Raw genomic sequence first — 15,512 nt, 5'->3', positions numbered from 1 at the left:
CTATGCTTGCACTAGCCACAACGTTGAGGATATTACAACAGCTCGCAATAGTAGTTGTCGCACCGACACGACATCTCGACGACACCCCTGACACCCGTCACGATGCCCCGAAACCCCGACACGACGCCCCGACACGACATCTCGACGACACCCCTGACACCCGACACGATGCCCCGAAACCCCGACCCGACGCCCCGACACGACATCTCGATGACACCCCGGCATGAAATATTTTTTTATGGAACCTGGAAAGTTTTATAAAGTAGTATAGGTAACCTGGAAAGTTATAGGTAACCTAGAAAGTTTTATAGGTAACTTAGAAAGTTTTATAGGTAACCTCGACCCCCGACCCCCGACCCCCGACAACACTCACCCTCGACCCCCGACCCCCTACCCCGACCCCCGACGCCTGCGCCGTGGTGGCCGGTAGCGACTGTTGGGGCAGCCCCCCCAGCGGCACGGTGGTGGCCGGCCACACCGGCCAGGGAGTGCCCGCGGCGTGGTAGTGCTGCAGCAGCAGCTGCGGCGGCAGTGGCGGCGCCCCTCCGTGGAGTGGCTGGAAGGCCGGGGTGGCCCACGGCAGCGACGGCGGCCCGTAGGTAGTGGGGGCGACGCTCGGCGGCGGGGGATGGGTCCCAGCGGGGTGGTGGTGGTGGTTTGCGGCAGTGGGGCGGTGGTGGTGGTTTGCGGCAGTGGGGCGGTGGTGGTGTTGAGATGGCGCCGTCGCGGCTAGGGTTAGGTGCGGCGGAGGCTAGGGTTCCGGCTCCTTGGAGAGCCGGGCAACAGAAGATAATATCTATATATTTGAATATTTATTATTCATGTACATATTATTATTCATGTCAGTCATTCAATTTTTTAATGTTGTACTAATTTCTTTTAATCTTTATCATGGCAGGTGTTGAAACATGGTGGGCGCGGGTCCAGAGCGCTCGACGGGTTCTTCCCAGGCGCCCCGCACGAGGGGTGGTACTTCCCTTCCACCCCTATCTCTCCGTAGAGCCTTGGTAGACAGTCTTTCGACACCAGCCGGGGGTTCTTCTTCCTCGGCGGCATTGCCCGCTGGTAGAGGTGCTGGTCGGGTAGGGAAGAAGGGGAAGGGTACAGGGAGAGGTGGTGGCCGTGGAAGATCCAGGAGGACTGCTGAGCCGTCCTCGCCACCACCACCAGCTCATTCACCCCAGCATAGGACTAGTATGGTCGACCCGTTTGCGGAGGAGGCTACGGGGACTCCGGTCCAGGAGCCTGGTGTTCACGGGCATTTGTCCCATGAGACTCCGGTCCAGGAGCAGCCTCGGGTCGAGCTGCATTCGGCCCAGGAGCAGCCGGAGGAGACTACGGTTCTGGAGGCTTCACCCGACGTGGAGAGGTCCGGATGGGAGCCTTGGCCGGATCGTACCGAGTTGCCGGATTGGACCGAGGGTCCGCGTGGCTCAGGGTGCGGGGATGGCGGGGATGAGCTTACGGATAGCGAGGGCGATGTGCAGGTGGACGGGGCCCCGGCTACCGTGTACAAGCGTGGTAGTACACGTCTCCCAGTCGCCCCGGCTACCCGCGAGCAGAGGCCGGTGATAAAACCTGAAGGAGATAGGTAAGTACATTTACCCTTTTTTTAGCTTTTGCCTTCAAGTTTGTTCAAGTATCTAATGCGCTGACCTTATCATACTGCAGGGGATGGGTACACCCTCTTGGAGTCCGCAGGCCGAACTCCGTCCTTGGTGTGCTTTGCCGGACAAATTTCCCGGGGTTTGTCACGTTGCCTGGTGAGGGTCAGGTTCCTACACTAGGATTTACCTGGGAGCACTACCAGGCTGCGCAGGCCCCGCCGGAGGAGATTATAGATGGTGTCTTGTGCCACACGAGGGCCGAGATGGTGATCAGGAGCTTTTGGGTAAATTATCCTTTTACAGAATGTAAAATTAAGCATATACCTCATTATTGTACTAATCGGTGTTTTCACGTTTGATTGCAGACCTTCTATAGGTGTGAGGATGGATATGAGGAGGCGGCGGCCAGGGTTCTCGAGGTCGAGTGTAGGCGGTTACTACAGAACTTGCGCCACGAGGCTCGGCCGTAGGCTATTCGAGATTACTACTCCACGCGTGGTATTAAGAAGGAGAAGAAGGATTGCCGCGGAAAGTTTCTGAAGAAGGAGCAATACATGAAGGTAATTACCTATTCTTAAGTCCTTCTACGTAGTTTTCTTGATTTCATTCATAGGCGTAGCGCTGAAAATTCTTTCTAATAACTTACAGGTGCCCCCGAGATGGTGTGCGGATAAGATGGATTGTTGGGAGGCGTTGGTTGATGAGTGGTGCACAGGCAGCTGGCGAGCCGTCCACGATAATGCGAAGGATCGGCGTAGCCAAATGGTTGGTGTGCCACACCATCAAGGCAGCGCCAACTTACTTCAGTTTGGACGAAACTGGGTATGTGATTTGCTTCATGATTCATGCAATTCATTCTTATGCTAATATTTTGTTCCTCTCTTTTAGGCGCATCACAATAAGACTGAGATGCCACACTTGTACGACGTTTATGGCATGGCCCATACTGCCTCGTACAAGAAGGCGAAGGCATTCTCTGAGTCTGACCTGGATGATCCTAGTAACTTCACCAACATATCATCCCACCAGAAGTTCGTGGCATACAGGGACGCGGGGAAGGCTACGAAAGGGGATGACTTTAACCCTAGCCAGGAACCTTTGGATCCAGAGCTGGTGATGATATCTGGTGGCGGGAGGCCCCATGGCTCGATAGCCATTGGAGATGGGATAATACGTTGTCCACTCACTCTTCCGGAGTTCAAGGCGCGCCAGTCGAGCAACTGTCCTGAGATAACGCGTCGTCCACGGCCAGTCGAACTTGCCATCGAGGTTAGTTGTACGGACTAAGAACACTTTCATCCATTTCATTATGTGTGTCACCATAGATCATTACTGTGGTAACGAGGAATGGTTTTTCAGGCTGCTCTTCAGAAAGAGAGAGCGGCAAACCAGGCTGCTCTTGAGAAAGAGAGATTGGCAAGCCAGGCTGCTCTTCAGGCTGCTCTTGATGAGAGGGACCAGAGCACGACACGATTGCTTGAGGAGGAGAGGGCCCGGAATGAGGCGGGTCAACGGGCCATGTACGAGCTTTTTGTGGTATGTTTTTTTTTCACATTAGCCAAATCATGTGTGTAATGTCTGTTTCAATACTAACTAATACGACCCACTCTTCAGGGTCTCTGTGAGAAGAGCGGTCAAGTCCCTCCGCCGATGCCCGTCTTCTCTTCGATTGGCACGGTGAGTTTCATTATAAACTAGTATTAATAATTGAGTGTCATCATGCTAACTGAGACATTGCAAAATATCTTTTCTGCAGAATAACTCCCGAGTGGCATCGCACGACCCTTCTCCAGGGCAACCGTCTCCAAACGAAGCCGGCGCGAGCAACCGTGGTGCTTCTCCTCCTTGATGACCACTACGGTAAGTTTCTCCTCCAAACTTAGCTTGTTTTCCTCTAAAATGAGATGATTAGCCAATTTAGCTCCAAGAAGACATGAGCCTGTGATACCAGCATTTGCAATGACACCCTTCCCCTTGTGGGTCGTGGTTGTGGTGGCAGGGCAGCGCTTCCCTAGGGCGCGTGCCGCGAGGCCACCCGCTCCGAGCATCTTCTTGAGGCAAACTTCCCTTCATTGTTGTGGAGACCACCTTCACACCCGACAATGCTAGCAATGCGGTTCCGGTGCCGGATGGTGTGCTCACTATGGGTAAACGGTAAACTTCCTATTGAACAGAAGTATCCAGCAGCGCCACGCCAAAGTGACTTCTGAAGTGCTATGGACGGGACGAAATCAGGCCTTACTCACCAAGTGGTGGTATAAGCTTCATTGCGGATGAAAAGAAGTCCTTTTGTGCGGAGCTACAAAAGGAAGTTCAAGCTCAAGAAATCCTCTCAATAGGGATTGGGCAAGCAAGTTGTTTGTTTATTAGATCTTACACGGTTGTGAGACGGGACGTCAAGTCAACCAAGTACGTGTGTGTTCATAGTGTCCCCGGCATGTTAGGGAATATCCAGATTAGTCTTCAACTAGAGAAAGTATAGGAATATCCTTTGCTGAGTTTTCTTCTCCAGCGGATGTAGCGGTAAAAGATTATATTATTTTCACGGTCTAGTTACGTCTTTCCTCTCCCTATCTAAAGAGCACTATTAACATAGACCCTCTCCTGACTCTCTATCATTTTCAGAAAGTAGAAGACCCGATCTCGTCTGTTGAATTGATCAGAAATAAGGTCATATCTTCGTTATCCCAATAGTAAACCTTCTTACTTCTCTTCGCATATCGAAAGACGCAAAAGATCTATTATTAGCTTATATATAAGTTGTCGAAGGTCCGTAAAAGCCTTGATGAGGAGAAGATGATATTGGAGTTGGATGTTGCCGAGGTGCGCGACGATCACAAGATCAAGATGAATGCAATGCACTTGAAGATTAGAAACATTAGAAAATATGCCATAATAAGCTCCTCCTCTTTCTTCTTCTCCTCCTCCTCCTCCTCCTCCTCCTCCTTCTTCTTGATTTCTTCTTCTTCTCCTCTTCCTCCTCTTTCTTCTTCTTCTCCTCCTCTTTCTTCTTCTTCTTCTACCATAATAAGCTCAAAATGAAAAGAAAGAAGAAGAAGAGATGAAGAAGAAGAGAAGAAGGAGAAGGAGAAGGAGGAGGAGGAGGAGGAGGCGGAGAAGGCCAAGGAACTTCTATCCTTCTCCTCCTCCTCTTTCTTCTCCTCTTTCATATTATCCTTGCTTTAATTAACCCAACAATGACATAGTTAGCCCATTTAGCTCCAAAATACCGTAATAAGCCCAAAATGGCATAAGAACCTTGGTTAGCTCATGAATATTATATACTTAGCTTCTTTTCCTCTAAAAGGACATAATTGGAATATTTAGCTCAAAAAAGACATAATTAGGTAATTTAGCTCCAACAAGAGGAGAAGAGGAGAAGAAATAGGCAAAATGAAAAGAAATAAGAAGAAGAGATGAAGAAGAAGAGAAGAAGGAGGAGGAGGAGGAGGAGGAGGAGGAGGAGGAGGAGAAGGGAGGAGCAGGAGGAGAAGGAGGAGGAGGAGAAGGCCTATCCTTCTCCTCCTCCTCCTCCTCCTTCTTCTTCTTGATTTCTTCTTCTTCTCCTCTTCCTCCTCTTTCTTCTTCTTCTCGTCCTCCTCCTTCTCCTCCTCCTCCTCTTTCTTCTTCTTCTCTTCCTCCTCTTTCTTCTCCTCCTCTTTCTTCTTCTTCTCTTCCTCCTCTTTCTCCTCCTCCTCCTCTTTCTTCTTCTTCTCCTCCTCCTCTTTCTTCTTCTTCTCCTCCTCCTCATTCTCCTCCTCCTCTTTCTTCTTCTCCTCTTCCTCCTCTTTCTTCTTCTTCTCCTCTTCCTCCTCTTTCTTCTTCTTCTTGATTTCTTCTTTTTCTTCTACCATAATAAGCTCAAAATGAAAAGAAAGAAGAAGAAGAGATGAAGACGAAGAGAAGAAGGAGGAGGAGGAGGAGGAGAAGGCCCCTGGCCTTCTCCTCCTCCTCCTCCTCCTCCTCCTCCTCCTTCTTCTTGATTTCTTCTTCTTCTCCTCTTCCTCCTCTTTCTTCTTCTTATCCTCCTCTTTCTTCTTCTTCTTCTACCATAATAAGCTCAAAATGAAAAGAAAGAAGCAGAAGAGATGAAGAAGAAGAGAAGAAGGAGAAGGAGGAGGAGGAGGAGGAGGAGGAGAAGGCCAAGGACCTTCTATCCTTCTCCTCCTCCTCTTTCTTCTCCTCTTTCATATTATCCTTGCTTTAATTAACCCAACAATGACATAGTTAGCCCATTTAGCTCCAAAATACCGTAATAAGCTCAAAATGGCATAAGAACCTTGGTTAGCTCATGAATATTATATACTTAGCTTCTTTTCCTCTAAAAGGATATAATTGGAATATTTAGCTCAAAAAAGACATAATTAGGTAATTTAGCTCCAACAAGAGGAGAAGAGGAGAAGAAATAGGCAAAATGAAAAGAAAGAATAAGAAGAGATGAAGAAGAAGAGAAGAAGGAGGAGGAGGAGGAGGAGGAGGAGGAGAAGGGAGGAGGAGGAGGAGAAGGAGGAGGAGGAGAAGGCCTATCCTTCTCCTCCTCCTTATTCTTCTTGATTTCTTCTTCTTCTCCTCTTCCTCCTCTTTCTTCTTCTTCTCCTCCTCCTCTTTCTCCTCCTCCTCCTCTTTCTTCTTCTTCTCTTCCTCCTCTTTCTTCTCCTCCTCTTTCTTCTTCTTCTCTTCCTCCTCTTTCTCCTCCTCCTCCTCTTTCTTCTTCTTCTCCTCCTCCTCTTTCTCCTCCTCCTCCTATTTCTTCTTCTTCTCTTCCTCCTCTTTCTTCTCCTCCTCTTTCTTCTTCTTCTCTTCCTCCTCTTTCTCCTCCTCCTCCTCTTTCTTCTTCTTCTCCTCCTCCTCTTTCTTCTTCTTCTTCTCCTCCTCTTTCTCCTCCTCCTCTTTCTTCTTCTCCTCTTCCTCCTCTTTCTTCTTCTTCTCCTCTTCCTCCTCTTTCTTCTTCTTCTTCTTCTACCATAATAAGCTCAAAACGAAAAGAAAGAAGAAGAAGAGATGAAGAAGAAGAGAAGAAGGAGGAGGAGGAGGAGGAGGAGGAGGAGGAGAAGGCCCCTCGCCTTCTCCTCCTCCTCCTCCTCCTCCTTCTTCTTGATTTCTTCTTCTTCTCCTCTTCCTCCTCTTTCTTCTTATTCTCCTCCTCTTTCTTCTTGTTCTTCTACCATAATAAGGTCAAAATGAAAAGAAAGAAGAAGAAGAGATGAAGAAGAAGAGAAGAAGGAGAAGGAGGAGGAGGAGGAGGAGGAGAAGGCCAAGGACCTTCTATCCTTCTCCTCCTCCTCTTTCTTCTCCTCTTTCATATTATCCTTCCTTTAATTAACCCAACAATGACATAGTTAGCCCATTTAGCTCCAAAATACCGTAATAAGCTCAAAATGGCATAAGAACCTTGGTTAGCTCATGAATATTATATACTTAGCTTCTTTTCCTCTAAAAGGACATAATTGGAATATTTAGCTCAAAAAAAACATAATTAGGTAATTTAGCTCCAACAAGAGAAGAAGAGGAGAAGAAATAGGCAAAATGAAAAGAAAGAAGAAGAAGAGATGAAGAAGAAGAGAAGAAGGAGGAGGAGGAGGAGCAGGAGGAGGAGGAGGAGAAGGGAGGAGGAGGAGGAGAAGGAGGAGGAGGAGAAGGCCTATCCTTCTCCTCCTCCTCCTCCTCCTCCTTCTTCTTCTTGATTTCTTCTTCTTCTCCTCTTCCTCCTCTTTCTTCTTCTTCTCCTCCTCCTCTTTCTCCTCCTCCTCCTCTTTCTTCTTCTTCTCTTCCTCCTCTTTATTCTCCTCCTCTTTCTTCTTCTTCTCTTCCTCCTCTTTCTCCTCCTCCTCCTCTTTGTTCTTCTTCTCCTCCTCCTCTTTCTTCTTCTTCTTATCCTCCTGTTTCTCCTCCTCCTCTTTCTTCTTCTCCTCTTCCTCCTCTTTCTTCTTCTTCTCCTCTTCCTCCTCTTTCTTCTTCTTCTTGATTTCTTCTTCTTCTTCTACCATAATAAGCTGAAAATGAAAAGAAAGAAGAAGAAGAGATGAAGAAGAAGAGAAGAAGGAGGAGGAGGAGGAGGAGGAGGAGGAGAAGGTCCCTGGCCTCCTCCTCCTCCTCCTCCTCCGCCTCCTCCTCCTCCTCCTCCTCCTACTCCTTCTTCTTGATTTCTTCTTCTTCTCCTCTTCCTCCTCTTTCTTCTTCTTCTCCTCTTCCTCCTCTTTCTTCTTCTTCTTGATTTCTTGTTTTTCTTCTACCATAATAAGCTCAAAATGAAAAGAAAGAAGAAGAAGAGATGAAGAAGAAGAGAATAAGGAGAAGGAGGAGGAGGAGGAGGAGGAGAAGGGAGGGGGAGGAGGAGGAGGAGGAGGAGGAGGAGAAGGCCAAGGACCTTCTATCCTTCTCCTCCTCCTCCTTCTCCTCCTCCTCCTCCTTCTTCTTGATTTCTTCTTCTTCTCCTCCTCCTCCTATTTCTTCTCCTCTTTCATATTATCCTTGCTTTAATTAACCCAACAATGACATAGTTAGCCCATTTAGCTCCAAAATACCGTAATAAGCTCAAAATGGCATAAGAACCTTGGTTAGCTCATGAATATTATATACTTAGCTTCTTTTCCTCTAAAATGACATAATTGGAATATTTAGCTCAAAAAGAAGGAGACGGAAGAAGAAGAGGAAGAAGAGAAGAAGAATAGAAGGAGAAGGAGAAGAAGGAGGAGGAGGAGGAGAAGAAGAAGGAGGAGGAGAAGAATAGAAGAAGGAGAAGGAAGGAGGAGAAGAAGAAGGAGAAGGAGAAGGAGCCCTCCTTCATCTCCTTCTTCTTCTCTCCTTCTTCTCCTCCTTCTTCTCCTTCTTCTTCTCTTCTTTTTTCTTCATCTCCTCCTCCTTCTCCTTATCCTTCCCCTTCCCCTCCTCCTCCTCCTCCTCCTCCTTCTTGTTTTTCTTCTCCTTGTTCTCTTATTGCTTCTTCTCTTTCTTCTTCAATTTAGCTTATTTGTCATATATGTTGTTGTTCTTCTTGAACTTACTTTCTTATTCCCATTTTGCAGATTGGATGTACTACATGCATGGAAGCTGGCGTTGGAGTGCTTTAGTTTCCTTTTTTATTTGAGTTGATGAACAATGTGTTGGTTCTTTGTATGTGTTGATGAACAATGTGTTGATGAACAATATATGTGGAACTATATGTATATATATATGGATGAAACTTTGTATATGCTGGTTTCTTTTGATATATGGATGTCCATTGATGAACAAATGACATTGGTGAACTTTATATGTATATCATATATGTGTTGTGAACTATATATCGTATATGTGCTATGAATTATATATATTATTGCTGTGAAATAACATAAAATAAACAAAACAGTGACAATATGGGCTCTTTGCCGTCTGCTGGCTGATGGCAAAGGCCTTTGCCATCAGCCAGCAGACGGCAAAGGTGCCACATGGCACCCAGCTGTGCTTCCTGGGCACCCATATAGGCTCTTTGCCGTCTGCTGCTGGGGGGCGGATGGCAAAGAAGAGGGCACAGAGGGAGGGGCAGGAGTGGAGAGAGGGGGAGGGGAGGACATGGCAGACGGCAAAGATTGACCACCAGGCAGACGGCAAAGATTGACCACCAGGCAGACGGCAAAGAGCCTCCGTTAACCCCTAACGGAGGCAACGCCTCTCGGCTGCCGTCTCAAGCTCTTTGCCGACTGCTCCTCAGGGAAGCTGACGGCAAAGAGCTTTGCCGTCCGCTTTGAGGGGGCTGACGGCAAAGAATGTCCTATGTCGTCGTAGGCTGACGCAGAAAATTTGCCGGCCGTGACAATCTTTGCCGTCTGTGGTACGGTCTTTGCCGTCCGGGTATTTGTCTTTGCCGTCTGTGATGGCAGACGGCAAAGAAGGTGATTCCTGTAGTGTCTTTTCAGATCTGATTTTGGAACGGAGTCTAAACTGAAGAAAAACCCCGAAATGATTTTTTCCCGAATGGAAGAAGATCAGGGGGCCTTTGGGCCAGGCCAGGTGGGCTCCAGGGAGCCCACAAGCCCCCACTCCGCCACCAGGGGGAGGCGGCGGTGGGCACGCTTGTGGCCTCCCTGGCCTCCGCTGACCTAGGTCTTTGGCATATAAATTCCCTAATATTCCGCAAAAAATCAGGGGAGCCTCGAAAATACTTTTCCTCCGCTGCAAGCTTCCGTTTCCGCGAGATCTCATCTGGAGACCCTTCCCGGCGCCCTGCCGGAGGGGACTTTGGAGTTGGAGGGCTTCTTCATCATCATCATCGCCCCTCCAATGACTCCTGAGTAGTTCACTTCAAACCTCCGGGTCCGTAGTTAGTAGCTAGATGGCTTCTTCTCTCTCTTGGATCTTCAATACAAAGTTATCCCATGATCTTCATGGAGATCTATCCGATGTAATCTTCTTTGGCGGTGTGTTTGTCAAGATCCGATGAATTGTGGATTTGTGATTAGATTATCTATGATATATACTTGAGTCTTTGGTGATTTCTTATATGCATGATATGATATCCTTGTAAGTCTCTCTTAGTCTTGGGTTTTGTTTGGCCAACTAGATCTATGATTCTTGCAATGGGAGAAGTGCTTGGTTTTGGGTTCATACCGTGAAGTTACCTCACGCATTGATAGAAGGGGTACCGAGGCACGCATCGTGTTGTTGCCATCAAGGGTTAAAATATGGGGTTTTCATCATTGGTTTGAGATTGTCCCTCTACATCATGTCGTCTTGCTTAAAGTGTTACTCTATTCGTCATGAAATCAATACACTAGATGCATGTTGGATAGCGGTCGATGTGTGGAGTAATAGTAGTCAATGCAGAAAGTATCGGTCTACTTGTCTCGGACGTGATGCCTATATGTATGATCATTGCCTTAGATATCATCATGACTTTGCGCGGTTCTATCAATTGCTCGACAGTAATTTGTTCACCCACCATGATATTTGCTATTTTGAGAGAAGCCTCTAGTGAACACTATGGCCCCCGGGTCTACTCCACACCATATTTTTAGCCTTACACTTTTACTTCGTTGCACTTTCCGCCTTCAGATCTCACTTTGCAAACAATCTTGAAGGGATTGACAACCCCTTTAAAGCATTGGGTGCAAGCTCTTTTGTGTTTGCGCAAGTACACTGGACTTCACGAGATTCTCCTACTCGATTGATACCTTTGTTCTTAAACTGAGGGAAATACTTATTGCTCCTGTGCTGCATCACCCTTTCCTCTTCAAGGGAAAAACCAACGCAAGCCAAGTCTCCGTCAACGTGTCAATTTCTGGCGTTGTTGTCTGTTGCCGTAGCAGAAGAATTTTTGGCACCGTTGCCGGGGAGGATGAAGTCAAGAACTCATCCAAGTAGGTATCGCAAACTCATCTCTTCCATTTACTTTGTTTGCCAGTTGCCTCTTGTTTTCCTCTCCCCCACTTAACAATTTGCCTTTTTCGTTTGCCTTTTTTCGTTTGCCTTTTTCGTTCGCCCTTTTCTCTCGCTTGCCTTTCCTTTGTTTGAGTGCTATGTGCCTTCAATATGCTTGCATCTTCGCTTGCTGAATATCTGGTGATATGGATCCTCACCAACTTGCTAATCTCTTTAAGAGATCCACTTATGTGGACCCAATTGCTAGTGAGTTAAGTGCACTTGACTTTCTCTATGGATTTTTGCTTGAGATGCGTGAATGGGAAAATCGTGATGAAGAAATTTACGAATTGATTCACGAGGGCTCCTTAATGAAAAACATGATTGCAATGATTTCATTATAAGTTCTATTAATGACAATCATGCTAAGAATATGCAACACCCTAAGCTTGGGAATGCTAGTTTTGATATGTCCATGACTTTTTGCAATGATATTTGCAATAATATTGAAAGTGGGATTGGAGAAGTCATGACTTTAGTTGATGATAATCCCACTATTTTTGAAGAGCGTCAACTTTGCATGCATGTGGATCATGAAAAGAATATCCTTTGTGATAGCTATATTGTTGAATTTGATTTTGATCCCATATGTAATTGCTATTAGAGAGGAAAATATTGTGGTAGAAACTTTCATGTTACCAATTTACCTCTCGTTATGTGGAGATTGCTATGGTCTCTTTCTTCTTCCTTGCATTTGGTAACTATTGGTTGTCTTGACAATCTTTTTTCCTATAAAATGCCTATGCATAGGAAGTATGTTAGGCTTAGATGTGATTTTCACATGCTTTATGATGCTCTCTTTGTGCTCCAATTCTTGTCTTTTGTGTGAGGATCATTGAATTATCAATGCCTAGGTAAGGGTTTTAAACAATAACGCTTGTTGGGAGGCAACCCAATGAATTTATCTTTTTCTTTCTGTTTTGTTGTGTCCACACCATCATAATTCTGTTGTGATTGTGTTTTTTTGTGTTTATTTTTGTGTTTGAGCCAAGCAAAACCTTTATGACTAGTCTTGGTGATGGTTGTTTGATCCTGATGGAAAAAGACAGAAACTTTTCGCTCACGAGATGATTTTTCATTTTTATTCAGAAAGAGCTTTTAAGTTGACTCTTTTTGCTGCTGGTTGATATGCCTTTTGCCTAGGCATTCGTAATTTTTCAGAATTTGTTAGGTACCATAGGTATACGAAGTATACAGACTGCTACAAACTGGTCTGTTTTTGACAGATTCTGTTTTTGTTGAGTTGGTTTGCTTGTTTTGATGAAACTATGGTTAGTATCGGGGGGTACTAGCCATGGAATAGTGAGAATACAGTAGCCCTACACCAATAAAGATAGAATTCAAGTTTGCTATAGTACCAAAAGAGGTGGTAGTTTGTTTTCTTGTGTTAATGTTATCACGAAGTTCTGTTTATGTTTTGTGTTGTGAAGTTTTCAAATTTTTGGTGATGCTCTCATGGACAAAGAGATAAGGAGTGGAAAGAGCTCAAGCTTGGGGATGTCCAAGGCACCCCAAGACAAATTCAACGACACCAAAAATCCTAAGATTGGGGATGCCCCGGGAAGGCATCCCCTCTTTCGTCTTCAATCCATCGGTAACATTACTTGGAGCTATATTTTTATTCACCACATGATATGTGTTTTGCTTGGAGCATCTTGTATCTTAGGAGTCTTTTCTTTTTGTTATGTCACAATCATCCTTGCTGCACACCATTTTGAGAGAGAGAGAGATGCACTCATCGTGATTTTCCTAGAATGCTCATAGTGCTTGACTTATATCTTTTGAGCTAGATACTTTTGCTCTATGTGCTTCACTTATATCTTTTAGAGCACAGTGGTGCGTGACTTGGTAGTTGGCTTATGCTATGAAAGTAGTCCCAAAGGTGATAGGTACTCAAAGAATGTACGAAAACCTCCATCTTCATGTGCATTGAGTAGAAAGAGAAGTTTTGATTCCTCTCAATTTGTTTTGAGATGTGGATTTGGTAATATTAAGAGCTATGTTAGTAGGGTGTTGTGAATCTAGAGATACTTGTGTTGAAGTTAGTGATTCCCGTAGCATGCACGTATGGTGAACCGCTATGTTAGGAAGTCGGAGCATAATTTATCTATTGATTGACATCCTTTGTGTTGAGGTCGGGATCGCGCGATGGTTAACACCTATCAACCCTTCCCCTAGGAGTATGCGTTTAGCACTTTGTTTCGATTACTAATAAAAAAATTTGTAACAAGTATGTGAGTCCTTCATGACTAATGTGAGTCCATGGTATAGATGCACTTTCACCTTCCACCATTGCTAGCCTCTTTAGTGCCGCGCAACTTTCGCCGGTACACAAACCCACCATATTCCTTCCTCAAAACAGCCACCATACCTACCGACTATGGCATTTTCATAGCCATTCCGATATATATTGCCATGCAACTCCCACCGTTCCGTCTCATGACTTGTGCCGTCACTCTCATATTGTCATTGCATGATCATAAGATAGCTAGCGAGATGTTTTCAATGTCATACGCGAAGCTAGATCGTTGCACATCCCGGTAAACTACCGGAGGCATTTCCTATAGAGTCATCATCGCTAAGCTTTGAGCTATGAGTAAATAAAAGTGTGATGATCATCATTAGAGCATTGTCCCATGTGAGTAAATAAAAAAAAGAGGCCAAAGAGCCCAATCAACAAAAGAGAGGCCCAAGAGCTGAAACAAAAAAAAGAGAGAAAAAGAGAAAAGGGACAATGCTACTATCTTTTTCCACACTTGTGCTTCATAATAGCACCATGTTCTTCATGATTGAGAGCTTCTTGCTTTGTCCCTACCATATGCTAGTGGGAATCTTCATTATATAACTTGGCTTGTATATTCCAATGATGGGCTTCCTCAAAATTGCCCTAGGTCTTCGTGAGCAAGCAAGTTGGATGCACACCCACTAGTTTTCCTTTTGAGCTTTCACATAATTATAGCTCTAGTGCATCTCTTGTATGGAAATTCCTACTCATTCACATTGATATCTATTGATGGGAATCTCCATAGCGCTTTGATACGCCGAGTCAATGTGACCGTCTCCTCCTTTTTGTCTGACAACCACCACCACACTCTATTCCACCTATAGTGCTATATCCATGGCTCACGCTCATGTATTGTGTGATAGTTATAAAATTTTTGAGAAAGTAAGAGTGCGAAAATAATTACTTGGCCAATACCGGGGTTGTGTATGATTTACATTAGTTGTGTGAGGATGATGGAGCATAGCCCGACTATATGATTTTTTAGGGATAACTTTCATTGGCCTTGTTATTTTGAAGTTCATGATTACTTTGCTAGTTTGCTTGAAGTATTATTGCTTTCATGTCAATAGCAAACTATTGTTTCAAATCTTACGGATCTGAACATTCATGTCACGTGAAAGAAGTTGCAAAGGACAACTATGCTAGCTAGCATTCCACATCAAAAATTCATTCTTTATCACTTCCCTACTCGATGACGAGCAGGAGTTAAGCTTGGGGATGCTTGATATGTCTCCAATGTATCTATAATTTTTGATGGTTTCATGCTATTATCTTTCTTATTTTTTCCATGTTTTTTACCCCTTTCAGAGGAGGATTTTGAACGGAGTCCAAACGGAATGAAGCTGCCAAAAAGATATTTTCCGGAACAGAAAAAGATCGGACAGCCGGAGAATCAGGGCACGGGACCACCAGGGACCCCAAAAACCCTCATGGAGCGGCCAGGGGGGCCCGCGGCCCCCGGGCTTGTGGGATCCCTGAGGCTCCTTTGCCCTAGGTTTTGTGCCTAGATATTCCCTAAAAATCCATAAAAAACCAGGAGATCATCGAAAATACTTTTTCGCCGCCGCAAGCTTCTGTCTCCGCAAGATCCTATCTGGGGCATGTTCTGGTGCCCTGCCGGAGGCAGGATTCGGATACGGAGGGCTTCTTCATCAACACCATGACCTCTCCGATGATGCGTGAGTATTTCACCATACACCTACGGGTCCATAGCTAGTAACTAGATGGCTTCTTCTCTCTCTTGGATCTTCAATACAAAGTTCTCCATGATCTTCATGGAGATCTATCCGATGCAATCTTCTTTTGCGGCGTGTTTGTCGAGATACGATGAATTGTGGATTTATGATCAGATTATCTATGAATCTTATTTGAGTTTCTTCTGATCTCTCTTATGCATGATTTCATATCCTTGTAATTCTCTTCGAGTTGTGGGTTTTGTTTGGCCAACTAGATCTATGATTCTTGCAATGGAAGAAGTGCTTGGTTTTGGGTTCATACCGTGCGGTGACCTCACCTAGTGATAGAAGGGGTAGCAAGGCACGCATCGTGTTGTTGCCATCAAGGGTAAAAAGATGTGCTTTTCATCATTGGTTTGAGATTATCCCTCTACATCATGTCATCTTGCTTAAAGCGTTACTCTGATCGTCATGAACTCAATACACTAGATGGATGGTGGATAGCGGTCGATGTGTGGAGTAATAGTAGTACATGCAGAAATAATCGGT

The sequence above is a fragment of the Hordeum vulgare genome, chromosome 7H, assembly GCF_904849725.1.
Source record: "Hordeum vulgare subsp. vulgare chromosome 7H, MorexV3_pseudomolecules_assembly, whole genome shotgun sequence".
In the NCBI taxonomy this organism is placed as follows: Eukaryota; Viridiplantae; Streptophyta; class Magnoliopsida; order Poales; family Poaceae; genus Hordeum; species Hordeum vulgare.
Note: the sequence above shows the minus strand (reverse complement) of the source record.